The sequence below is a fragment of the Salvia hispanica genome, chromosome 4 (genome assembly GCF_023119035.1).
Source record: "Salvia hispanica cultivar TCC Black 2014 chromosome 4, UniMelb_Shisp_WGS_1.0, whole genome shotgun sequence".
In the NCBI taxonomy this organism is placed as follows: domain Eukaryota; kingdom Viridiplantae; phylum Streptophyta; class Magnoliopsida; order Lamiales; family Lamiaceae; genus Salvia; species Salvia hispanica.
The window spans coordinates 19,596,857-19,608,087 of NC_062968.1; the positions used below are offsets into that span (position 1 = coordinate 19,596,857).

Sequence of the window (11,231 nt, forward strand, 5' to 3'; positions counted from 1 at the left end):
GAGGGCCAAGTGACCATGGGACCGTGGGCGAAAAGGGTAAGATAATCCGAAGGATGGATCTTCTAGAAGAATTCTACTAAGTGTGATTGTCAAAACCCCAAACCCGAACCCCCTTTCTCTCCCAAAGGCCCCTTTTTATAGGGGGTTTCCCCATGCTTTGGGTAGATTCTCCCCTTTTTAAATTTTTTGCCCTTGTAAATTAATCATCCCAACTATCCCCCCTTCAAAAATCTGAGCCTTTTTCCTGCTTTTTCCCCGTGTCGCCCCTTCTAGTGCCCTTTTCACTTTCGTCACACGAATGTCCCCCTCCGACTTGGATCCTTCAATCCCCGCACCCCAAAAGAATTTTTTTTGGGGAATAATTTTGTATTTCACACATCCCCCCAAAACCCAAGGTTTAGAATACGACTCAGATATTAATATCAATATTGTTTATTCCTCCTTCTTTTTCCCTTTAAATTTGCTTTAATAACCTCTCCTAATGATACGGGGTGGTCGTATTTTCGGCCGATGGGCCCCTTCCAAAAAATCTCTCGTGCTTCATTTGTTTTCTTAGAAAAATTTCCCCCCGCTCAGGTTCCATTAAGTCCGAAACAAGGATTAGCTCCTTCTAGAACAAGTAAAAAGTCTCCCTCCATCATCCCCATGTTTTGATGGCCCTTGCGGCCCCTTAAAGAGACCAAGCGGCTCAAGGACTCATCGTAGTTTTTGTTTTGCTTTCCCTGATTTGTTTACCTCCATCACCCTATGATTTGGGGCATTTGTTTTTTTGGACGGGCGAAATAATGGGGGAATTTCCCAGTTTGAAATCCTTTCAGGGGATCGAGCCCGGGGGAAGCCTCTCCCCATGTTTTGGTCTTAAAGAAGACCTCTTACTATTTATGGTAAAAATGAATTTAATTTTAAATTTGGGGGCCCAACCGAAATAAAAAATTGTGACTTTTAACGAGGGGGAAGGAAGAGGTACGTGACAAAACTCTCAATCAATATTATGGATTACTTTTTTATTAATTAATTGTACTAGCTTGTTTGTTTTTTTTGGGAACTAAGTCGTAATTTTTCAGATCTCTTTTTTCAACCCTTTTTTAACCACATTTTTAACCCCGAAAAACTATGGATAAAAAACCCAAACTAATAAAAATTGCAGATTTTTGTACTTAATTTTGGTTGGGGTTTTCAATTTACTCCCCCCTCCGCAATTAAAAGGGCACCTTTTTCCCTTTTGGTCCATCCCCAAAAGTCACCAAAGCTTTTTTACTTTATATTTGGACATCAAAAAAGCGTTTCTTAACTCCATTTATTACACAAAAACTTTAAACCCAACTTCATTTATTACACAAAAAGCCATACCTAACAAATTTATTTCACACAAAAAGTCAAAGAGGTCCCACACCCCAATTTCCTTTTAAATCCATTTTTTACACATTCAAAACTTTTCCCTTTAAACCCGTGTCCGATCAAAGTGTCCTTTAATCGGGGAAAAGAGTACATAAAAAAATTTTGAATTAAAATTACAACAAATTAAACTCAACATGATATTGTTGAAAGCTAGTTTGATAATAACACCATTTTTGTAATTAAATAGAGTGCGGACTACAATGGACTATGAGCATCATTAACCCGCGGATTCGCCCCCAATCTCATCCTGTCATCATTTTCCTAATTTTTGGGCCAGACTATAACTCTCATAAACCTAGGCCCCATCGGGCCCAACTATTAAATTACATTATTCACAATACGAGCTATTTTACTGAAACTTGAAAGCTTTGAATAATTAAAACACGAAAAATTCATTGTTCGATGTATAAATGAACAAATTACAAACCTAGAAAATGAAAATTACAAATATTAGTAAATAAAAATTACTACAAATCTAGAAAAAAAAATATATGAATAAAAATAGAAATGATAGAAATAGAATAAAGTGAGAAATTGATGGAAGAATTTTGAACAAATGGTATATAAATAGGCAAAAATTCAAAATTTTAAAAATAGGAAAAAAAATAGAATAAAGTGAGAAATTGATGGAAGAATCTCGCTACATTAGTACATTATCTTTGTATGTATCGAAAAGCCATATTTATACCCGATCCCAAATTCCATTGATTATAGTGCAAAATGAAAGCTATACATCATCCTCATCCGTCCATGGCCCGAGGCCACACGATCCCATGCTTGATATGGCGAAGCTCTTCATCTCAGAGGCCTCAAAGCCCCATCATCGCCACCCCTTCCTTCTCCGCTCCCATCACCAAAGCCCGACTCTCCGGCTTCGACATCGGCCTCTCCGTCACCCCATTTCCTCCACAAGGCTCCTCCTTACCCCCAAACATCGTATCTTTCGGCCAAATAACCGATCCCGATGCTCACTCCAAATTCCTCGGGGCCGGAGCTGCGGACCCGTCGAGGAAATCTCGCAGGCTCCCAACTGCCTATCTCAAACGACATGTTCTGCCAGTGGACCGATTCGCGTCCAAATTCGGTATCCACGTTTGGCTTTCTACGGCACCGGCTTTCGCGCGGTGCTTGTCGGAGAAATTGAGATCCACAAACCTTAGACAACGTGACCATGACGTCGTATCCGGAGCGATTCTCGTCCCCGGCCTCCCTCACGAACTCAAGTTTGTAATATCGCAGCTTTGTCCCTTTTTCTTGAAGAACTGCGAATGACTTCACCGAATATTTGAGAAAATAAATGAGTCTTGGAAGAAGACGTACGGAGAGGTTGTGAACAGCTTGACGAGCTCGAATCGAGACTACGCAATCACTACAACAATGTTATTGGGAGGAAGGCTTGGGATTGGCCTCTTTTGCTATGCGCGACAGAATCGACAAATTAGAGGAAAGGAATCTGCGATTGATGAGCACGAGTGCTTGGCTTAGCTCACTCGAAGAAAGCGAGCTACGTCGTCGGCGTTTGCTTCGCGGCCTCGCCACCTTCAGCCGAGTGCAGCTGGCCGAGACCGCAGCCGGGCTGGAGGCGTCCGGTCAAGATTTCATCTGGGTTGTGAGGGAAAATGAAGGAGAGGAGGAGGATTGGGTGCCGCTAGGGTTTGAGGAAAGAGTGAGGAACAAAGGGCTTATCATAAGGGGGTGGGCTCCTCAGGTGATGATTCTCGACCATGTGTCGGTGGGGGCTTTTGTGACGCATTGTGGATGGAATTCGACTCTCGAATCTGTGTGTGCTGGCGTGCCGATGGTGACGTGGCCGTTGTTTGGGGAACAGTTTTTCAATGAGAAGCTGGTGACAGAGGTTTTGGGGACTGGGGTTTCTGTTGGGAATAAGAGGTGGATGATGAGGGACAGCGAGGGCGTCGAGCGGGATGCTGTGGCGAGGGCAGTGGAGGAGGTTATGGTGGGCAGAGGAGCAGCGGAGATGAGAAGAAGAGCTCAGAATTGTAAGGATGTGGCGAAGAAGGCCGTTGAAGAAGGTGGATCTTCCTATAATAATTTGAATGCTCTCATTGAGGAATTGAGCAACTATGTTGCACCCACCAAACAAGACACAAATTAAGACTTTGTTTTTGTACTATAATTTGTCTATTTATTACTCCCTCCGTCCCGTCTTTAGCAATCCTATTGACTTTTTTTCTGCTACTCGCTTTGTAAAAATGATAATAAATAGTTAAAGTGGAGAAAGTAATCAATGAAAAAAGAGAATAATGTAGATAAGACTCTTCTCTTATATTATTCTCTTTTTACTTTTCCATCTCCAAGGTGCTGTAGACCAACTTTCCCTTTCGGGATGTCCCAACATATTAGACTCATTTCCTTTTTTAGCAAAAAGCATCTATCTTGGCTTGTAGTATTCTCCACCTACTTTTTCTCTCTTCTCTTCCCTACTTTTTCCATCTCTCATACTTTACTCTCTCCACTTTTAACTATTTAAATATTACTTCTTAAATCATGTGCCCAAAAGAAGTGTGTCTAATACTCCTAGATCTGAGGGAGTACTTTATTATTTCTCCACTTTAATTATTTATTATCATTTTTACAAAATGAGTGCAGAAAAGTCAATAGGACTGCTAAAGCGGGACGGAGGGAATACATACTTTCTCTTTTACAATAAGAGTTTTATTTTATCATTTCCGTCCGTTCTCATTATAAGAGTTTTATTTCACTTATACCATAAATGGTAAGTAGGCTCTACGTTCGACCAACTTATTTCATTCACATTTTATTATAAAACTAATATATATATAAATGGATTCATATTCCACTAATTTATTCAATCGACTTTTCTTTACATTTTTTCTTTACATTTCTTAAAACTCGTGTCATAATCAAACATGACTCCTATTGTGGAACGGTATTTTGTTAGTACTCCCTCCATCTTCCAATTAAAAATGCATTTTGACTTGGTGCGAATTTTAAAAATTGTTTAACTTTATAAAGAAAAAAGAGTAAAAAATTAGTGGAACCTCATGCGTGGGCCTCATTTTTGTATATTAACTTTAAAGTATAATATGAGTTTTTTATATATTAATATAGTATAATATGAGTGAAATGAGTTAGTGGAGTATGAGATTCACTTACTAAAAGTGAAAAAAGGTAAATATTACTATCTTTATATGCCGAACACCCCAAAATAACAAAACCGTCAAGTTTTGGAGACGGAGGGAGTTGTACTTAACTAAATTAAGGATTGCTTTTGTGTTTTAGGAGGTACACGTTGTTTTGTTGCTACTTAACTAAATCGTGAATAAATAACCAAAAAAAAAAAAAATTAAGAAATCAGATACTAAAGGGAGAGGGAGAAATTGACAAGAACTTTGGATTTTTGACATCAATGGTGATGACAAAGTTCCTAATTATAATGATAATAAGTAGACACAAATTATACAAAAAAAAAAATCCTAATTTATGTCTTGCTTGTGGGAGCAACGTAGTTTCTCAGTTCCTCAATAAGAGCATTCAAACTACTATAAGCTTAATTAGCCATTTCCTTATAATTCTGAGCTCTCGTTCTCAGCTCCGTGAGCCATGGTTGGGAAGAGGACGATGTGTAGTTTGCTTCATTTTGCACACAAATCTTGAATCCGTGATAATTAATGTTGCAAGACCACAGATCTTTATTTGTTGGGATCTAGATTAAACTACTTCCTAGTAAAAGGCCTACTTTCACGTGATTAGAATAGTACTACTCCCAATAATTATTTAGAATATTCTTGCATTATAGACCAAAGTGAAGCACTACAGAAGGATGGAGTATTATTAATTTATTATCAAACTAGCTTTCAGCAATATCATGTTGAATTTAATTCTTCGATTTCAATTTGAGCGATTAAGTAGACCAACGAAATTTTAAGTACCAATATTATAAAAATATCCCTATTTATATCTTAGAGTTTAGTGGGTTTTTTCAAATATTGATTCTTCGCGATATTAGGTAGTGTTCGATTTTTAAGATAAAATAATATTAAACTATAATTTAAAATTGAATTGTGTGATTATTTTAATAAGAATTAATTATAACTAATTATTTTATAATTATTCATTTAGAATTGAATTATGAATTAATCTAATAAACAAAACAAACGACAAATTTAATCTTGGATAACACTCCTTAGTCCTTTCTGTTATCAAATTGTTTCGTACATGTCATTAAATAGTCACGTGTCGGGTGTCAAAGACTCGTCAATTTCATTTATTGCATTGATCTCTTACAATCTAAGTGGGCCATCAGACTTTTGTACCTTTCTAGAAACCATATGTATATCAATTCAAATTGGGTACTGAGCCCATTGGCAGAGATGGATGATACCACCTATGATAATACACCCTATCCTTATCTTATAACTAAACGAGTTAAAAGATTTTCGCGTTACTTGTTTTGATTTTGAATTAAACACAGATATATATATTGCTCTATGACGATTGACGGAAGTCTTGCATCATACTCCCTCCATTTTCCAATACGTATCTTACTATGACTCCCACAAATTTTAAAAAATAAGTATAATATAAAATAAAACGAGTTAAAAAAAAGTTGGTGGCGCAGGAATGCTATTTTTATATAGATCAAAACCTTGATATTATAATAAAATATATTTATAAAATAAAATGAGTTAAAAAAAAGTTGGTGGCGCAGGAATGCTATTTTTATATAGATCAAAACCTTGATATTATAATAAAATATATTTCCACCGTCCACGAAAAATAAAGCACATTTATCATTTTAGTTATTCATAAAAAATAAAGCACATTTAAAATAGAAAGTTTTCAACAATTTCTCTCTTACTTCTTTTTCTTTCTCTCCTACTAATAATATGGATTTCATATTCCACTAACATTATTTTTCTCTTATTTTATCAATTTCATATTAAAACTCATGTCATTCATAATGTCTATTTATTGTGAACATGGAGAATAACTAGAATTAATTAATGAAATGTGAGTCTACTACCAAACGTAATAAAAATGAATAAGACAATTAAATAGACATGCCAAAATAGAAAACTAACATATAATAGAATGCAGATGGAGTAATTATTTTTAGCTGAAGGGCAAGGGACCAACGGCTAGGGATAAATCATAGAATGTAATTTTGGAAAGCAGCCATTGCTAAGGTCAATAATAAATTAAAATTATTAATTTCTTAACTTTGTGTTTAAGGATTTTTTTTTTTACTTTTCACTATCAGAACTACTAAAGAATGGCCTATTCTAAATTAAAAATTACACTTTATAAAAGATGCATGTCATTATATATAAAGGTTGAGGTATATATAAAGGTTGAGGTGAATGTTATATTGCTAACTCATAACTTGATTGTTAATTATAGTTAAATAATAGCCATTAGATATTCAAATTAAGGGTTTAAAACATTAATCTCTAAATATCAATACGATCAACAAAAAACGTCTATAAGGCCATAAGATTAATTTCAAAAAATATCAATAGGGGTATTAATGTCAATTAACTACATGTTTAGTTATAACTAACTTTTAAAAGAAATCCCAAAACTTTAAATTCATATAACATATATCAAATTAAAGATAATTTCATAAGAATTCCAACGATATCATATATGCATATGTTCCAACGACAAAATTTGAAAAAAAAATTGAAAATTTTTAATTTTTTCGTACGAGCAGAAATGTCAACATACTATATAAAATATGTCAATATAATACGTGTAGAATGTCAATATAAGCAATGGGTTAACATTCTTAAAGCATTGTGTTCACATTCTCAAAGTATTGTGTTGATATTTTCGGAACACTATATTGACATTTTCATCCAAAACCCTATTTTGGAGTTTTTTTTTATCTTTTTTCGATTTAATTAATAAAAACGAAAATTACACGTGGCAAATTGTAGACCACACGTTTTCTAAAATCCTATGGTCTTAAATTAATTGTAGTTAGCAACTAAATGATGAGTTAACAATTGATCACTCCCCTAAATGTTGAATCATTAGACTAATTTCAAATTACAGTTATACTTAAGGATGCCAAAGGAGTAAGTCTATTAATTATTGATGATAAAAGTTTTAATTTTTCCTTCAAAGAATATACTCATACTATATGTTGATTGGAAGTTCGAATGGTCTCAATCATGCAGCTGTGGGGGCTAATGTGACGCACTATGGGTGGAACTCGACTCTCGAAGGGGTTTGTGCCGGCATGCCAATGGTGACATGGCCGGTGTTTGAGGAACAGTTTTTCAATGAGAAGCTGGTGATGGAGGTTTTGGGGACTGGGGTTTCTGTTGGGAATAAGAGGTGGATGATGAGGGACAGCGACGGCGTGGAGCGGGATGCTGTTGCGAGGGCGGTGGAGGAGATTATGGTGGGCAGAGGAGCGGCGGAGATGAGAAGAAGAGCTCAGAATTATAAGGGAATGGCGAGAAGGCTGTTGAAGAAGGTGGATCTTCTTATAATAATTTGAATGCTCTCATTGAGAAATTGAGCAACTATATGTGCACCCACCAAACAAGACATAAATTTAGACTTTTTTTTTTACAATAATTTGTTTATTTATTATTATTATTATTGTAACGCCCCACTTTTTCAAACCCTAATTTTTGGGTTATAAAATTTTTGCATTATATGCCTTAAATGCTATGATATGTGGATTATTTGATGAGTAATTAATTGCATAGTGTCTTTGTGACCTAATTGCGTATGAGAATTGAGATTGAGTTGAATAGTCAACTTGTTGATAATATGACGTGGCTATTGAATAGTCAAAGATGTGGAAAATATGACGTGGTCGTTGAAAGGTCAATGCGTTGAGAAAAAGAAGAGGAAGTAAAGAAATGATTGATTTGGTGTGAATATTTGATGCGGAGTAATATAATTGTGGTGAATTATTTTCCTAAGGGATGAGTGAGAATTAAATAGGAGCATTATTTAAATGTGTGGAATTTTTGGCCATCATTATTATTTGAAGAAGAAATCCTATTTTTCTTGGATTTAATTATTTGTTTGGGATGATTATCCAAATTAAATCCAAAGTCCGAATATTCCTTATTTGTTGATGAAATTTTCGAAACCTTTGATTCTCCATGAGATTTTCGAAAATCTCATATATTGTGGGAGAAGGGATTATTTATTTATTTGATCTCTTATTTATTCTCTTCCATGAATAAATATAAATATGCTAGAAAATCCTAGCATATCTTGCCAAATCTAAGAAGATCCTACCATATCCTAATTTAATTAGGATTTATATTAAATCCCTTTTGAGAATGAAACTACACGCCACTTTTGGTATATCTTGGGGAGTATTTTATTTTATTCTTGCTCCGTGATATATTATTCTACTCCGTGAAATATTTGAATTTAATTATAGGCTAATTAAATAGCCTATAATTTTCGAAATCCTCCTAATTCTCAACGGTTTCAACGCCAACTACTATCAAATATCTCCATATCTTCTAAAATCTTTAATTTATTTAATTAAAGATATTATATCCTACACTCTATAAATAAGAGAGAGACCCTAACCCTAGAAATCAAAACCGACGCCTCCCCCACTCCTCCATATTTTCAAAAATTCTCTCCCCACTCTCTCCAAAATTTTCTTCTACTTTCTTCAAGATTTCTTCATCAATTGAGAAGAATCCAAGTTGAAATTCAAGAGTTTATTGAAGAATCAAGGCTATAACTTGTTTCTACCGATTGTTCTTTTGGAAAAAGGTACTTTAATTTTGATCTTCTCTTCTTCTACCGATTAATCGGTGTTCTTGAGTCCACATGCATTTAGATTGAGTGAAGGGGAACTAAATTGATGAATTTGGGATGCATGGATGTGTGTGTGTGTGCGTGACCGTGTGTGTGTGTGTGCATGCCTCGGTCGGCGTGCACATGTGTGGTGTTCGTGTGCGTGTGTTGTGTGTGTAGAGCACTCATGCGTGACACGATTTAATGGTGAATTTGGAGTTGTTATTTGAATAAAAATGATATGTTAATCATACCTCGATTTTTGGATGATGATATTAAAGATTTATCAATGGGAAAAAGGGAAACATGAGAACATGCATGATTCGAAATCAATGATTGAAACTGATTTATGATACGCCTAATTTAAAGGTGATACTTCGCGCTCTCAGCGTGATAAACGAGGAGAAGAGAATACTATCGAGCTAAGCCGACAAGGTGGGCTTTCTTTTAAAATAAGGACATTGTCCTAAACTGATATTGATGAGAATGAGATATGTGTTATCATGCCTTGATTTGTTTTGTCGTGCCTATCCCTCGTGGCTATGCCACTATTGATTTAATCGAATTCGGATCCTTGTAGAGCCGCAAACTCTACTTGGGTTAGTGTACACCAATGTTAGACCGAGTGTCAGCGTACGGGTTGGCCGGTCTAGTGACCTGGATTGCGGCCGCATTCCTTGTCATGTAGAATGAGGATATGGTAAACGTCGATGTGAAAAATGGTTGCGTGACCGTGATATTGATAAAGAATATATTTTGGTGCCTCGGGTCTTTCTAAAGTTAAAACCCCGACGGACACTTGAAAATGGCATGATAATTACTATTGTTGATAAAACTGTTTTCGGCAATGAGCCCACTGAGTATGATTATAGTACTCAGCCCTGCATGTGTTTTCCCTATGTGCAGGTTGAGCGGTGGCGAGCGGGCGGCGGTGTTGAGTAGGAAATAATATCATGATCTGTTGGAACTTTAAGTGTCGTTGTGTCTCCATACATAGCCTCACTTCTTTCTTGGTCGCTTCCGCTATATTATGAAAACTTGTGATCTTTTGGTTGGGTTGAATACTTTTATTTAGTGGGAATATTTTGGATATGGAACAGTTGGAATTATTTTGGAAACTCTGATAAGCATTTATTTGGTGATAGCCTTTTGTTGGATTTCATTGCTAAGACATTATTTCTCTCCTACTTAATTGTTCATTAAATGCTTTGGTTAAATCCCTTTTTAAATGGAACCCTAGCCTATGATCTTTGATGCATTTAAGTCCGCCTAGTTAACGATCGCCGCATTTATTATACCCTAGATGGGCGGGTCGTTACAGTTGGTATCAGAGCCTCAGTTCTTTCCGCTCTGGACCCAAGAGTCTTGTTGAATTAAAAATCTGAAATTTGTGTAAATTGATTAATGGATAATCGTCGAAGGCTCAACACCGCAACTCGTCTCCGCTCAACCACGATGAATGAGGTAACAAGTATCTCTTGAATATTGATTTGAATTATGAAATATTGGAAGTTGAAGCGAATGGGAGTTGTTGATATATTTGGAAATTTGTGATGGAATATAAAATGATGATTATGCATGCATGCGAAATTGCAAAATGTGATTATGCAAAACACATGATAAATGTTGTTATGCAAGTGATTATATGTTGAGACCGTTATGAGTTGAATGAATAAAACTCTATGAAAATTCTATATGATTGTGATTTGCGTGATATGTGATGAACGACATCTATGAGAATGAACTTGAGCACGCTGCTATACATAGTTGTAAGTCGTGTCGTGAATGAAAATTTTGTGATAATATCGAACTTGGAGGCATCAAACGCCGAATACGAGGCGAGCGACTTATGAGAACGAATTGCGAATCATCGAAACACGAAAATATATATATATATATATATATATATATATATACACACCTTTTGGCACGGAAAGGAAATTCCGTTATTTCTTGATATGATATTATCTTCACACCTCCGTCGTTCGACTCATACATATATATATATATATAGGGGAACATTAAGCTACTTTCACCCCTTTAGATACTATTTCCTTTTTAAT

The 11,231-nt window shown here is 35.6% G+C and overlaps 1 pseudogene; it reads left to right on the top strand.

The window, feature by feature from the left end:
* Window positions 1-2,148: 2,148 nt before the first annotated feature.
* LOC125220583 lies at window positions 2,149-3,552 on the top strand (annotated as a pseudogene).
* The last annotated feature ends 7,679 nt before the right edge of the window (window positions 3,553-11,231 follow it).